The 16,048-nt window shown below is 39.4% G+C and overlaps 1 long non-coding RNA gene across 1 annotated transcript in view; it reads right to left on the bottom strand.

The window, feature by feature from the left end:
- Positions 1–10,868: 10,868 nt before the first annotated feature.
- Positions 10,869–16,048, bottom strand: part of LOC118885897 — a 132,786-nt gene continuing 127,606 nt past the window's right edge. Inside the window, exons 2-3 of the long non-coding RNA XR_005017578.1 lie at positions 12,650–12,706; positions 10,869–10,942 (exon numbers count right to left, since the gene is read on the bottom strand). This is a non-coding gene — a long non-coding RNA (uncharacterized LOC118885897). The remainder of the gene's footprint in view (positions 10,943–12,649; positions 12,707–16,048) is intronic.

The following is a 16,048-nucleotide window of genomic DNA, read 5'->3' as shown; positions in this document are numbered from 1 at the left end:
ACAAACTTTAACATATTTAAGATAATTGAAACCATAGAGGGAAAAGAACTTTTAGAGCTGATAAAAAATTTGCAGAGTGGTCTGGTATAAAATAAATATACAAAAAGCAATAACAATATTCACTTAAACTATGGTATCAAAATAATCCTATTCACAGCAACAATAAACAAAATAAAATATCTAGGAATATACTCAACAGCAAATGTGCTGGAGTTATGTGAGAAAAACCATAAAGTCTCACTGAGGACTAAATTTTGTAGATATATACAAGATTACCCAAAAATTTATACGGAAAGGAAAAGAAATCAGAATAGCTGAAACAATTCTAAACACAAGAATATAGTGGGATGAATCAGTCTACTCAATTTCAAGACATTATATAGCTACAGTAATCAAGGCTGTGTAATACTTTCTGTATGCTCAAATAAGTAGATTTAATATTGGAAGAAATCCACTAATCCTCAGATAAATCTCCAAACACAAAACAATTCCAATACAATTCTTACAGAATTTATTTGGGAAAAGACACACCCGATTCAGCCAAGAACATTTTGCAAAAGAAGGGTAATGGGGTGAGACTTACCATACCAAATATTGACATGTATGATATAGTTTCAATAATTAAAAGTATTTTAGGATGGAGGATTACACAGACCAGTGGAAGAGAATAGAAAGTTCATAATCAGATCCATGCACATGTACAAATTTAGTATGAGTTTATGTACTTAAAACAATTGTTTCATATATTTTGATGGGTTTTCTAGTTGTGGCAGGAGGGTAAATCAAGCCCTGCATCTCCCTTATGCTAGAAACAGGCATCCTCTGGTTGCTTTCAGAGAACAGACTGTGGGGGTCCAGGCCATAAGGGGGAGACAGCTCTGGGGCTCTTTGATGATCCAGACAAGAGTTGTGGTTTGAAACAGGAGAGTTGGGAGCGTGGGGAGTTTCTGTGAAAAGTGCCCGGATTTAAGTGGATTTTTGAAGAAAGAACCAACAGAACTTGCTAATGGATTAGATGTGTGGGTGAGAAAGACTGGACTGCAGGATGACTGAGCAACTGGAAAAATAGAGTCCTGAGTTGGGCAAGCCTGCAGAAGGCATAGGATACAGGGTGGTTCAGACTGATTCATATTAGACATCCAGGTGAAGATGCTGAGCGGGCAGAAAATACAGTGCATGCATATAAACATACACATCTGTATCTTTCAAGTTTTCCATAATGAATTATACTATTTTTGTATTATTTTATCGGAAAAAGTCATTTTAAAAGTCATTGGCTATATTTTACTCATTTCAGAACTTCCAAATTATCATCATTTCTAAGTTAGCAGATTTGCCCCCCTAACAGTTCAGAAGAGGCTGAGAAATGCATGTGAGCTTCCTTGAGCAAGCAGTCAGTTAAGGAGATGACTCACTGGGGCCCTGGAGAAATCCTCTGCAGAAGGAAGAGGGGGCTTAGCCTCCACACCACCCGGCCGCACAGTGACAGCCCAAACCACCACTGAGGAAGGATCCAGCCCCCTAAGTTTTTCTTTCCCTTTCTTTAAGCAGAGAACCCAAAGTGGAGGAAGATCGTTCCTCATTGAGGACAAAATGGCAGCTTAAAAGTGGTGGAGACTTAGACCAAGCATCCAGGTAAGGAAGTAGGTTGGATTCCACAAACATTGATTACTTGCTACTTGCCAGGGATATGAACTACAAACAAGGTCATAACAAGGAATTTGCAATGCAGTAGGGAAAAAAATTAAAATCATGAACAGGAAGGGAAAAGGAAAGGAATGAACATGTATTAGTAACCACTCATTTGCCACTTATTTCATCACAACTAGGCTATGAGTCAGGAGTCCAGGCTTGCAGAGGGGGAAGAGGCAAACACTCCAACACAAATGCCCAGATGCAGGGGTGAGTCCAAAACATTTAACAACAGACTGGCGAGAGCATCCTGGCCAATCACCAGTCCTGCCCAGGCGGGTGGGGTGGTGGGGAAGTCCACTGAGAAATGAACTTATACTCTGTCCTAAAGGATAACCATGAGTTTCTTACAGGCAAGTAACCTCTCTGGCTTTGGTTTTCCAGAAGCCTGAGTTCCTTGAGGAGACTATGAGTAGGGAAAAGAAGCAAGAGGGGCAAAGGCTAAATCTGGGGGATGGAGCAGGGCACAAACAGAGCACAAGTTGCCCACCTGGGGAGGGACTGAGTCAGCAGGTGCCATAGCAGTGGGGAAAGCTAGGCCCCATTGGGAGGTACCAGCTCAGTGTACCCCAGAGGCTGGAAGTTGAACCCCAGGCTACCAGCATTGGCCATGCTCCCAGGACCAAGCTCATGATAGAAGCTGCAGAGCTACCTGCCTTCAAGGGAGCTTGGAAATGAGGCCACTGGGGTGACTGAGAGACTGAAAATGAGTCTCTTCCCCCATTGTCCAGGTGCCAAGGAAGCTTCCCAGATCCTGGGAAGGAGGACACTTTATTCCCACTCCCCAGGATGAATGGAATCAAATTTCCCTCAACCCAGCCATGTGGGAATTCAGAATTCAATTTATTTTTATTTAAAGGTAATAAAAGGAAGCTTCATTTCTTTTACACGGGGGTCTATGGACTAAGATGAATACCCTTCATAGAGGTTTCACAGCCCCCTAGTCATTTATTTATGGAGCAAAACTGGACGGGGTGAGTAGAAGAGATGTTCAACTGGGGCTATGGTTTTATAGCTCTCCGAGGACAGCTTCCTACATTCTACAAATAATGTTCTCACTCCTGCTATGGGCAGCCTCTGAACTGGCTGTTGGCAACACAAACTTAACGAGGAAATGGGCCCTGCCATTAGGGACATCAGTCTGGAGGAAGAGGCAGATGTGCCCACAAATGATTCCTGAGCTCCTTGTGGCTGAAAGAGACACAATTCAAGAGTTGGGTTTGTCACTATTCATCTGAGAAGACCCTTCTTGCTTGGTCAGTGGTCAGTAACATGGCACCGCCACCCAGAGGCAGGTGCCTACATTGTAAGCTAAAAACCTTCAAGGACATAAACAGACTCAAGGGTATGCCTGGATAATTCAGTCCAATTCAGTGCTAGTTACGGCATCTCATACTGAGAACTCTGCTCTCTAAAGGACTCTATGACCAGTAAATATTGTGAAATTATAGGAAAATTCCAGGATCCCTAACAAAGAGTGAAGCAGAATGGTAACAGAGGATTAGGACCTAAAAGTCTTCATTAGGTTGCGATAAATAAATAAAAAACAGTCTACATAAAAAAGTTATGTGCTTTTAAAACTATCTAAGATTCCCTGACCCAATATAGTGGACCAGGCAGATATGATTTTTGTTCTCTTTGTAACTCAGTCCATCTGGAAATAAAACAATACTTAAATGGGATCAATCAAGAGTTTAATAAAGAGATTATTTACAAAGATGTGGGCGGGGTGTAGGAAAACCCATAAAGGATAGGTGGTACCCTAGGGCCAGAAAGACCAGGGTCCTTTGCCACACCTGCCTGAAGAAGCAAGGCTACTACAGTCTGGAGCCAGAGGCCTATGTGAAGAGGGCCACCTGGTAAAAGCTGCGGCTGTTAGCAGGGGGCTCAGCCAGCCCGAGGCAACCTCACAGGGAGAGAGCTGAAGGAATAAGTACCATGGCCTCACCCTTTCCTCCCTCTGATCTTCTGCTGGGCTCCCCATTGGCTGGATCCAACCAGACACAGAGGGCAGGGAAGGTGGTTAATGTAACTCTACAGGTCAGCCACCTGGAACAAAAGTCAGGGTAGAAGAGGGTGAGGAGTAGATGGGAAGGGGTGGTAAATGGAAGACATCTGACACACTCTTCCTCCTGAGCCCCCAGGGAAATGATGGTAGAAGAATAGAAAAGATTCATTCCCACACTATGCAGAGAATACGAGAGGGATCACTGGTGGACCAGAGATTTCCACAAAGGTTTGGTTGAAAGGAATGGACGATGTGAGTTAGCTGGGGAGGTAGGGCAGAGGAAGCTGTGATTTGAACATAGATGGAAGGCCTGTAGCTGTGAGTAGGAAACTAGCCATAGGAGATGCTAGACTCAGAATTGTCAAGCTTGACAACCACAGAGTGAGCAGGGGGGCTGGAAATAGGGGAATTAATTAAAGGGTCTGGATTCTGAATGATCTGCCATCTGCCTACTCAAATCCAAATGTAAAAAAACCAGCAGTCAGGCATTCATGCTGCCCTTGAGCATATGGACATAACATCAGCCTTTAAGGTAAGAGGATCTCTCAAAGGTTCAGCAAGCTGAATGTAAAAGACCCAACATAAATACATCACTGTGAAATTTCAGAGTACCAATAAGAAAGATTTGAAAAGACTCCTAAAAGAAAAAAGAGTTAGCTATTAAAAAAGAATAGAGTCAGACTCACATTAGATTTCTCATCAACAACACTAGACGCTTGAGGACAATAGAGCATGACCTTCAAATTGTTGATGGATATTTAGATCTAGAATTCTATACCCAGCCAAATTATCAATAAAGTTTGAGGACAGAACAAAGCACTTTTCAGACATGCAAACACTCAGAGAGTTTGCCTCCCATGTACCTCTTCTGAAGAAGTCACTTAAGGAGTTAATCTTGTATTCAGGGGTCTGGCTGATAGAGAAGAAGACATGGAACTGGGAGGGCAGGGAGGAACCAGAATGTCAGCTATACAGCAGCCAGAGATGCCACCAGCCTGCCTGGAGCAGGAAGACAGCAGGTTTTGGAAGGGAGGTATCCAGGAAAAGATGTGGGGGGATTCCATAAGAGAGTATGACTGGGCTTCATAATAACTGAGAATATTAAAAATGCACAGAATGCAAGGCCAAAAAAGAAAAGATAACTAGAAAACTCTAAGAAAAACTAACAGCTGCACCATAGAATCATAACAAAATATTGTAAAATTGGAGCAGATGTGAGCAGAAGTCAGTGAATGTGAAAAAAGAGTTGAATGAACTCTAAGTAATGGAGAAAATAACCTGGAATCTATAGTAATATAATGAATAAAATATGTTTCTTCTATCTCCAAGAATAAAGAAAGGTAACCAGCAAAGGGGGTGGAGAAAATACACAAGAAAGGTATAATCTAAATATAACGTAGAGGAAAACATGACGTGACTGTGAGCAATTAGTCGAGTACAAGAACAAATTCTTTTGAACATTCTTCTGTGAATGGCACAAGAGTGGGGTTCCTGGAATCACTGGGAAGGAATGTTGTCACGGAACCATAGTTCCTTCTTAGCTCTAAGGCAAACAATATTTACTCTCTATAATGGACATGTACTTACTGTCTAGAAGTCTTTCCCCAGATATCCACATGGATTATTCCCTTACCTCCTTCAGAACTTTACTCAAATATCACCTTTTAGAGAGATCTTTTCTGACCATTCTATCTAAATTACAAAACACACAGGTGTGTGTGCACACGTGTACACAAACACACACACACACACTCCCTGTACCCTTTCCTAGCTTAATTTTTCTCCTAAACACAATGATCATACTAAACATTTTACTTCTTTATCTTGATTATTTTCTGTCTCCACCTCACCACCAACCCCCCCCCCCCACTAGAAAGCATGTTCCACAAGGGCAGGGATTTTTCTTTACTATTGTATTCATTGCTGTTTCCCCAGCACCAAGGACAGGGGCTAGCTCATGCTAGGTCCGCAATAAATATTTGTTGCATTCATAAGTGTTGAATCAAGCCATAGACAAGTCACAGAAACCATAATTGTGTTTATGTGATAGAAATTAAATGTCATTATGCTTGGCAATGCAAAAATGAAGGCACAGCATACAGAAGTGGGGAGGGGGGGTGGGAAGGCAAAAAAATAAAAGAGGGAGAAGGAAAGTTAAAAGTGCTGATATTCTCTTTTTACTATGTGGATAATTAAGATATTGTCCAGAGTTGATGAATAAGAAATATAGGTTTAAGAAGGTTATCTAAAGTTACATAGGTAACAACTAAAATAACTAAAAACAGTGATGTAACTATATTGGTACAAGTGAACTACATTGGTATGGAGGTGAAAGACATGTAAATTAAGTTAAATTTCATATAACACAGCAAAAATCCACTAGATAATTCTAAAGTTGAGACATTCAGACATAAGCATAGTATTTCAAGTACAGAAATAACAGCAAAAGACCTTTTACTAGAAATGCTTAAACATGATTGCTGTGAAATTGTGGTTTAAATTATGAAAGACTACACTGTATCAGACTACCACTTCTGTAGATAATAATTATAAACTCTGGACAAAATGTTTGAAACACTATTTGAAGGCACTAGAAAGTGACCTGAAGCAGGCACAAAGAGGAGGGGATTCAAGCCTTGAAATAAGGGAATTGTACTGGGTGACATTAATGTTCTTATTAATTTTCCCCAGAGGCACTCCCTAGTCTGTATGGGGTGGAGCAGCTAGAACTGAAACAGAAAGCCTGAGTTGGCTTGAAGTGTTAGAGTTTGAAGTAGCCAGAGAAGCTGAAAATGCAGAGGGAAAAAGCCAGGTGGAAAAAAAGGAACCACAGAATGGGGAGTCACCAAATTTGCATATAAACTCCCCTCAAATGCTTAGCTCACCCTGAACTGTGAACATGCAGGGAAACTCTAACAAGCCTGCTGAAAAGCAGCAGCTGAAGGAGTAGAGATTTCAGCTTTCACCCACTGCAAGGGAGACAATTTGAGTTTAAAATCCTCCCAAGTTAGAGGGATTTGGTCAACACTCGGGCTTTCCAAATAACAAAGTCTCAATGAGCTCTGAGATAATATCAAGTGGTCTAACAATGTATGCAACTGAAGTTCCAGAAGGAGGGGGTGAGGAGCAGAAAATGATTGAGAAAATATAACACTGTTCACTGATGCCTCATAAGAAATAATGGAGGCCAGTTGACAATGGAATTACATCTTTAAAGTGTTGAAGAAAAATGCTGTCAACACTGAATTCTATATTCAGTGAAAATACCCTCCAAAAATGAGACGAAAACTATTTTCAGATAAATGAAAGCTAAAAGAATTTGTCATTAGACTTTTAATACAAGAAATGCTAAAGGAAGTTCTTCAGGCTAAAGGAAAGTGATACCCAATGGAAACCTGAATCTATAGGAAAGAACAAACAAACTAGAAATGGTAAATAACTTTGTAAACATACAAGACGTTTTTCTTCCCATATTTACTTTAAAAACTGACTATGTAAAGCAAAATAATAGCACTGTAAGGTGGGGCTTATAAGTTATGGAGAAATAAAAGATATAACAATAGCATAAAGGATAAGGTGGGAGAGTGAATACATGGAATGATTCAATTTTAAGGTTATTTAATTTGTGAAGTGTGAAGTATGAATTGTGATGTGAGAAGTATAAGGTGTGAAATGAGAAGTGGTAGATGTGAACAATGGTACAATGTAATTCTAATAGGTTTTAATACATCAAGGATACATATTGTTAGCCTTAGAACAGCCACTAATATATATTAAAAATAGGTGTAACTAAAAAGTCAATGGTAGAAATAAAATAAAATCTGAAAACATTCAATTAATCCAAAAGAAGGCAGGATAAAAGGATCACAGGCATGAAGGCCAAAAGAAGAAAACAACAAATCACGAGACAGTAGACTTAAACTCAAACCACACCAATAATTGCATTAAATGTAAATGAAGTACTTTTAACGTCAGAAAAGCAGACTTCAAGACAAAGGGTATTACTAAAGATAAAATGGAATATTTCATAATTATAGAGGAGCAATTCATCAGGAAGCTATAATTATCCTAAATGTGTATGTACCTAATAACAGAGCTTCAAAATACGTGAAGCAAAAATGACAAAAATAAAGGGAGAAATCAACAACTACACAAAAATTAATTTGAAATGGATCATAGACATAAACTTATAAGATAAACCACAAAACTTCTATAGAGAACATTGGAGAAAATCTTCATAACCTTAAGTAGACTGTGATATTGATTTATAATAAAAAATATATATTTGGTCTTCACCCCGTTTCTGACACAGAGCTCCTAAAACCCTTGGAATATCCTGTAGTGAGAGGTAAAGGTGTCTCTTTATGTTATTAAGGTGCTTTTGGAAAGCACCTAAGGATGGAGGCTGGTGGTCAGGAGAACCAACCATGTGATTAGAGGGGTGGAACTTTCAGTCCCATCCCCCTAACCTCTGGGGAAGTGAGAGGGGCTGGAGGTTGAATCAATCGCCAATGGCCAAGGATTTAATCAATCATGCCTATGTAATGCGGCTTCCATTAAAACCTGAAAGGATGGGGTTTGGAGAGCTGCCAAGCTGGGGAACCAGAACACTTCCACCCGCCACCTTGGCAGGCCCAAACTCCAGGAGGATAAAGCTCCTTTGTTCAATACCTTGCCCTGTGTATCTCTTCAGCTGGCTGTTGATTCACATCCTTTAATATCCTTTGTAACAAACCAGCAGTCTAGTGAATAAATGGGTTTCCTGAGTTCTGTGAGCCACTCTAACAAATTAATCACACCCAAGGAGAGGGTTGTGGGAACCTCCAATCTGTAGCAGTTTGGTCAGTCAGAAGCACAGGTTAACAACCTGGGCTTGCAATTGGTTGTGGGCTTGCAAGTGGAGGGCGGTCCTGTGGGACTGAGTTCTTTACCTATGCACTCTGACCCTATCTCCAGGTAGATAGTGTCAGAATTGAGTTGATTGTAGGACACCAGTGGGTGTAGGAGCATTGCTTGTTGGTGTGGGAAACACTCCCAAACAACACTGGAATTGGGGTGCAGGACAAATATAGGAAAAGATTTCTAAGAACACAAAAAGCACTAACTATAAAAGAAAAATATTGATAACATGCACTTCATCAAAATTAAAACTTTTTCTACCAAAAGACTGAATGCTCTCCTCCTAAGATTGAGAACAAGACAAGGATGTCTACTCTTAACATTGTACCGGAGGTTCTGGACACGGAAATAAGGCAAGAAAATGAAATAAAAGGCATCCAGACTGAAAAGGCAGAAATAAATTATCTTTATTCTCAGGCAACATAATCTTGTATATAGAAAACCCTATGAAATCCACTTTAAAAAAAAAAAAGAGGACTACAACTAATAAGTGAGTATAGCAAGTTTGCAGGATAGAAGATCAACATACAAAAAATAAAAATGATCAACAAACAAAAATCAATTTTACTTCTATGTGCTAGCAATGAACATCTGAAATGAAATTAAGACAGCAGTTCCATTCATAATAGTATCAAAAAGAAAAATATTTAGAAATAAATTTAACAGAAGTGTAAAACTTATACTCTGAAACTATAAAACATTATTGAAAGAAATTAAAGAAGACGATCTAAACAAATGGAGAGACATTACATCTTCATGGATTGGGAGACTCAGTATTGTACACATGGCAATTTTCTGCCAACTGATCTGTCTCAATATAATCCCTATCAGAATCCCAGCGGGGCCTTTTTTTTTTTTTTTTTTTTTGGCAGAAATTGACAAGCTGATCTAAAATTCGTATGGAAATGAAAAATGACACAAAATAGCTAAAATAATCTGGAAAAAGAAAGTTGGAGAACTTATACATCCCAATTTCAAAACTTACTACAAAGCTACCATAAATCAAGACAGTGCAGTACTGGCATAAGGATGGACATTTAGATCAATGGAAGAGAATCGAGACTCCAGAAATAAGCCTTTACATTCACAGTCAACTGATTTTCGTCAAGGGTACCAAGACAATTCAATGGGGGAAAGAACAGTCTTTTCAACAAATGGTACTGGGACAACTGGATAGCCACACACAAAAGGATGTATTTGGACACTTACCTCACACAATACACAAAATGTAACTCAGAATACATTAAGACCGGGCTTCCCTGGCGGCGCAGCGGTTGAGGATCTGCCTGCCAGTGCAGGGGACACGGGTTCGAGTCCTGGTCTGGGAAGATCCCACATGCCGCCTAGCAACTAGGCCCGTGAGCCACAATTACTGAGCCTGCGCGTCTGGAGCCTTTGCTCCGCAACAAGAGAGGCCGCGACAGTGAGAGGCCCGCGCACCGCGATTAAGAGTGGCCCCCGCTTGCCGCAGCTGGAGAAAGCCCTCGCACAGAAACGAAGACCCAACACAGCCAAAAATAAATAAATAAATAAATAAATTTAAAAAAAAAAAAGTAAAATGTTTAAAAAAAAAAAAAAGAATACATCAAGACCTAAATGTAAAAATTGAAACTATAAAACTCTTAGAAAAAAGCAGAGGAGTAAATATTAGTGACCTTGGTTAGGCAATGATTTCTTAGAAATGATATTAAAAGCATAAGAGAGAAAATTTTTTAAAAACTGATAAATTGGACTTCATTACTCCCTCTAGTGGATTTAAAATATAACCATATTTATAACTATTTCACCTTTTTGGAAACAGTAGAAAAAGAAATTTCTATAGGAATCACTCTAATCAGTAGTCATTTTAACAGTCACTATGGTGAATTAATTTTGACAAGAAGGGGCATGAGGGCATTTTCTGGAGTGACAGAAATGACCTGTATCTTGAGTGTGGTGGTAGTCACACAACTGTACCAATTAATCAAAACCAATTTATCTGAAGACTTTCAACTATGCGTTTCACTGTATGTAAATTTTACCTCAATAAAAATTTTATTTTATAAAGTGATAGTTCTGAGGAGTGACATGAGCAGAAGGGAAGATGAGCCCAATGCTGTGCTTTTCATTGCAAGCCCTTCAGTACTTCTTAACATTTGTAAAACACTGTGTATGAATTACTTTTAATTCTTTAAGTTTTGAAAAATGAAACACATTAAATTTGAAGCTTCTTATCGTCACTCCATGGAAGACAGAAGATGAGACGAAATCTCCTGTTTGGGAGGGTGTCATTTACCCGCCAAGCCAAAGCACTGGTCAGGGAGACCACCAGGAGGTCCAAGAACAGAGACATGTTCTTGAAAGCTGCAGTAGAAATGAAATTGCAATCATTTATTTCCTATTGTGGGGCTACCACACCAAACACACAATCTCTCAAAAAATGAAAGTCAGAATTTCAAAAGCTTCCTCTTTTTTTTTAATGCTAAAGCTTATTTGCTTATCAAAATTGCCTCAGGACGGTAAGCAGAATTAGAAAATTAAGGAATTACATTAGAAGGGAGAGGAAGAAGTAGGACAAATGTGTGAAAGTATAGAGCACTCCCCTCTGTCACCGAAAAGCTGGTTTAAAGTTTAAATCAACCACCCAGCAACATTCGCAAATAAAAAGAAAGATTTAAAATACCACGGCTGTTGAATTTAGGTAATACTATTACCACAAATTTATTTACTAACTCAATGACAAACAAATCTTTTTCATTTAAAAGTACATATCTGTACAGCACTACTCCCTCTAGTGGATCTAAAAAATAATCATAGTCGTAACGATTTCATCTTTTTTGGAACAATAGTAAAAGAAATTTCTGTAATGATCACTCTGATTGGTGGTTATTTTAATGATCACCACAGTGAATTAATTTTGCTTTCCTGTACAGTGTGCTTTTTTCCATTCCCTCTCCTCTAGGAAAAAGGTACTTAACATCTACCTGAATAATTAACCACACAGAAATCAGGATATGATAGACATTTCAAACATTACTTACAAGGATAAAAATCTGAAAACTTTTGAAGGTTGTATGACACTCAGCATAAATCATAAATATTCAAAGAATTTCACAGTCACTTTTGAGTAAAACACAACTGAAAGAGCCATTTCAACAGCCTATTCACCCATGTGTCACAGCAAAGTATTCAAAATCGGGTGAGCAATCGTTTTTTAACGAGTAATCATTCAAGTTTCATATCTACTTACTTTTACAAAGTAAAATTTCAAATGTGATCTAATTATTCATTAGACTCTCAAATCTCAAATATTTTTTAGAAGTTTTTGGTGAACATTTTGTCATGCCATGACTACATTTTGCATTTGGGGACATACACATAACATATAAGTAACAAAATGACATGTTTTAGCTGGCGTGACTTATGTTTCTAGACAACCGAGTTTACTGTAACTCTATTAGTCAGTCACAGCTGCCACTACTAGGGAACAGGCATCTTAAAGGGAGCAAAGATAATGACATTCAACTGAGCTGATCTCTAGCCTAACCTCAGCGAAATTTTGATAACTAGACTGCAAGCCCTGTGATTAGATGATTTGGGATGAGTTTTACTATTACAAATAACTGAATGGAGTTTCACATATCTTTCCAAAATGAAGAATTTGAAATGGCAATACCTCTTAGAAGTGCGGATCTTACAGAAGTGAATTTAGGTAAAATATTGATGACAAGGTTTCACATGCTTAGGAAGTGACATTTAACAGCAGGCAAAGAGATACATTTCCCAACCAAAATCGAATGCCACCGCCATCAACAACCCCACAGAGGCTCAGCTACCTAAAATGGAAATGAAAATATAATGTATGGAAATATTCTCTTAGAAAAACTCCTTAAGGCTTCACATGTATTAATGTATTAGTTTGCAAACATTAAGATCAAAGCCAAAGCAACAAATACATCCTAAAAAGTTTTTCGTCAGATTTTTATTAACGATATACAAGTAGCAGGGCATAAAAAATTAATAGGCGCAAGCCTTGAAATGTCAAACCCAATGATCTCAAGCCATGCTTACCTCCTTTGCTTTTTGTTTCAGTCTTGCTGGCTCTGGGTCTTCTTGCCTTGAGCGACTCTATATGGTTAAAAAAAGAAGAAAGAAAGGGTAACAGATGGTTTAAGAGCCCCTCATCTGTTGCAGTAAGTTAAAAAATAGCAAAGGAAGGAGAATAGGATCCAAGGTGTCAAAAACGCAAGGCCTAAATTCATAGACGTGTAAGTTCAAGCCTTTAGGCTTACCCAATTAGCTGTTAAATATTCAGTTTTAAGTAAAATCTACTTTAGGTTTAAAAAAATCAACCCACTTTACTTATAATATTGCTAACTATTAAGTTTCAAAATAAGTTTCTATTCTTTTTTAAGTATTTTAAATGCTGTACACGAAGTCCTTCTACACTCATTAGGCCCTCTATACAATTCTATGCCCCCAAATCTTTTCTTTCCAGGAAGTCCAACCCATCTGATAGAGAAGCAGCTACTACACAGCAGAGAAAGAAATGTGCATAATGCACATGTCCCACTTCCTGGATCCCAAAATATCCTGTGGTGCCAAACTTTCCGTCCCCAAATCTCTTGGACAATGAAATCAATCTTTAATTGCTAACAGATCTTTGCACATCTATCACAGAAAAACGCCAGCAACATAAGGCAAGATTCCCTCCTTCCATGCTGGTTAGCATGTGCTGACATACTTGGGGCTTAAAGTGAAGAAGAAACAACAATTTTAAATATTTGATTTGAAATTCCAAAAGAAAGAAAATTTGCCAGGTCCTAATCTATATTTACTGGTAACACATTTGAAACAGACAGAATGAAGAATGACATGCTAAAGCCAAAATATACCCACTTAAACAGAGAACAGTGGCAGAGACCATCAGAGGAACCTGAATTTGGACACTGACACCACTGAGGAGCGATGGGAGGGGAGAGACAGCTTTACGGTTTGCAGAAAGAACCTCCTGATGCTGGACTAACGGGGACTCCCCACCCCCTCCCCAGAGAGGAGCCCTGACCTGCCCCATGACTGCTACCACTGCCTGTCCCCAGTCCTGACTGCAGTGGCCGGACCCTCCCCTTCAAGCACACAGCTATCCCATGCAGCTTCTGATGTAGAAACTGCCTGCTTTTCCTTCTTTAGATAATCTGCACCAGATTCTCCCAGATACAACAAGATCTGCCAAACAAGATCAGGGGCTTGTCTCATCGCTCCCTCCTTCTTGCCATCACCAAAGCCTCCTTGCTTTGCTGTACAAAACTGGTGGGAAGAGGAATCAGAAAAAGAGAGGAGTAAGGAGGAGAAACAAATGAAGGCAGAAAACAAGAATCGCGTACTTCCTAGTTTTTTGGAGTGAGGAACTAAGTGAATGGTGGTGCTATATCCTGAGCTGAGGAAAGTCAGGGGAGGATAAGGAGTGACTCAAGGGTATGTTTCGGGACACACAAAGTTTGCTATATCAATTAGAGAGCCAGGGAAGGTGTCAAGTAGGCAGTTGTATATAGGTGTCAGGAACACAGGGGAGAGCTACTGGCTAGAGATAAGACAACTGGGAATCATCATTTATATGAAACTTCCAGCATAGGTAAATCCATAGAGAAAGAAAGCAGACTAGTGGTTGCTAGGACCTTTGGGAAGGAGGGAATAGGTAATGATGCTTAATGGGTATGGGGCTTCCTCTTGGGGTGATGAAAATGTTTGGGAACTAGGTAGAAGAGATGGTTGCACAACACTGTGAATATACTAAATGCCATAGAATTGTACACTTTGAAACGATTAATGGTTAATTTGAGGTTATATAAATTTTACCTCAATAAAAAAATAAAAACATCTGAAGCATCAGTCCATAGATGGTATTTAAAGTCATGGGGCTGAATGCAATCACCTACAGCCTGAGAGTAGACAGAGGTGAGAAGCTGCCTGAGGATGGAGCCCTGGAGGTACTGGAACATGTGGACATCAAGAAAAGGAGAAAGACAGCCATAAAAAAGAATGAAATAATGCCATTTGCAGCAACATGGATGGACCCAGAGACTGTTGTACTGAGTGAAGTAAGTCAGACAGAAAAAGACAAATATCAATATCATATATCACTTATATATATGGAATCTAAAAAAGCGGTACCAATGAACTTATTTACAAAACAGAAATAGAGTCACAGATGTAGAAAACAAACTTATGATTACCAGGGGGGAGAGGGAAGAGGGATAAACTGGGAGACTGGGATTGACATATACAAACAACTATATATAAAATAGATAACTAATAAGGACCTACTGTATAGCAACAGGGAACTCTACTCAATACTCTGTAATGGCCTATATGGGAAAAGAGTCTAAAAAAGAGTGGATATATGTATGTATGTATATATATATATATAACTGATTCACTTTGCTGTACACCTGAAACTAACACAGCATTGTACATCAACTATACTCCAATAAAAATTTTAAAAAAAGAAAAGAAAAGGAGAAAGATGGGCAAAGGAAGCTGAGAAGGAGCAGCCAGTAAAGAAAGAGAAGCTCCTGGAGAGTGTAGAGTCCCAGAGCTCAAGTGAAGAAATTTTTGAAAGAAAATGATGAGAATCTATCAAGTTTGATGGGAGCTCAAGTAACAGGAGGACCAAGAATTAACCATTGAATTTGGCAAGAAGCCGGTGTTCTTCTAAGATCTGTTTCAGAGGAATGCTGGGGACAAACATCTGATTACAGTCATAGAAAGAGAAAAACCAGACAAGATGTATATTCTAAAATGTGTACCCAGGATTTGTTTTAATCAGATCGGGTAAGGTATACAAACACAGAAATGATCATCATGAAGGAAGAAGTTTATACTCACAGATCCCTAGAAAGAGGAGGCATGGCATACCCTGCAGGGCCACACAGGGAAGCACCAAGGTCAGTCAGGAGGCAGAAGGGGAGAGGAGAGAATTGCCCAGAGCAGAACCTTTTCTGGGGTTTTCAAAGGAAGGAATGGGTGAGGCAGGGCAGGTAGGTTAAGCTTAGAATTGGATTGTTTGGATAATTTCAGCTGGCTCTGGGCTATAGGAATGGTCACTAGTTGCCCAGTACCTTGGGCCTTGGAGTGACTTAGGGCAGGGGGAATACTGGTTTGGTGAGTGAGAGTTTGATTAAGGAGATGGTTGGGATGTGGGCTCTGAATTGATTGGTTTGTATATCATAGGTGCTTGCAGGGGAGTCCTTCACTAACTCCAGGAATTAGCTAGCCCTGAGAGGAGCAGTCTCCCCAGGAAAAAGGCCCGAAATGCCAAAGAATCAGGAATACAGAAAATAAGAAAATACAGTCAATACAAAGTGAAAATGGTGAGTCTACAAACTCTTGAGAAATTGTGCTATAAAGGGGAGAAGAGAAATGTTGTCATAGGTGGGGCAGACATGAGGACAAGAAGTGTTTTTAAGATGG

This window comes from Balaenoptera musculus, chromosome 19 (genome assembly GCF_009873245.2).
Source record: "Balaenoptera musculus isolate JJ_BM4_2016_0621 chromosome 19, mBalMus1.pri.v3, whole genome shotgun sequence".
Classification (NCBI taxonomy): Eukaryota; Metazoa; Chordata; class Mammalia; order Artiodactyla; family Balaenopteridae; genus Balaenoptera; species Balaenoptera musculus.
Note: the sequence above shows the minus strand (reverse complement) of the source record. Positions and strands in the feature narration are given on the sequence as shown.